Below are 737 nucleotides of genomic sequence, written 5' to 3' on the forward strand. Positions count from 1 at the left end.
ATAAGGGCATTTGCAAAAATCCTCTTATTCTATATCCTTTTGCAAACATATCCTAAAATCAAGATAAAATCTATTAATATCTTGAAAATAATTATTAATTATTTTTATTTAACTATTATTTTAGCTTTAAAAATAAAAATTAATTAATTATAAGAATAAATACATTAGAGATACCTAAGATATTTAGATATTGAATAGAATGTTTTCTAATCATGAAAATTCATAAATAATTTAATATAGTAATTTATTATTTTGTTTTTTCATAGAAAAAAATTAAAATACAATTTTTTTTGGTCAATGTATATATATATACGAGTTAATATATATATATTAGAACACGAGTTAATATATATATATTAGAACACGAGTTAATATACGAGTTAATGTTTTCTATGCTAGAACACGAGTTAATATATATATATTTTTTTTTGGAAAAAAATGGCTAGCTACACGAAGTATTGGTGAATACATAGTCACACATGCTAAGTATATTATTGTATATTCAACTACACAAAGTATATGTATTACATGACCACACATGCTAAGTATATGACTCTTTACTCTAAATTTTGCATGGTAATTGTTATAAAAAAAATTAGACACTCTTTACTTTAAAATTTACATACTCAAAATAACATATAAACAATAAAAAAATAACAATATTTACTTTTAACATATGAACATTTTCATTTTTACTCTCTTTTACACAATTACAATATGTTAAATTAATTTTTAGA

This window comes from Camelina sativa, chromosome 2 (genome assembly GCF_000633955.1).
Source record: "Camelina sativa cultivar DH55 chromosome 2, Cs, whole genome shotgun sequence".
Taxonomy (NCBI): Eukaryota; Viridiplantae; Streptophyta; class Magnoliopsida; order Brassicales; family Brassicaceae; genus Camelina; species Camelina sativa.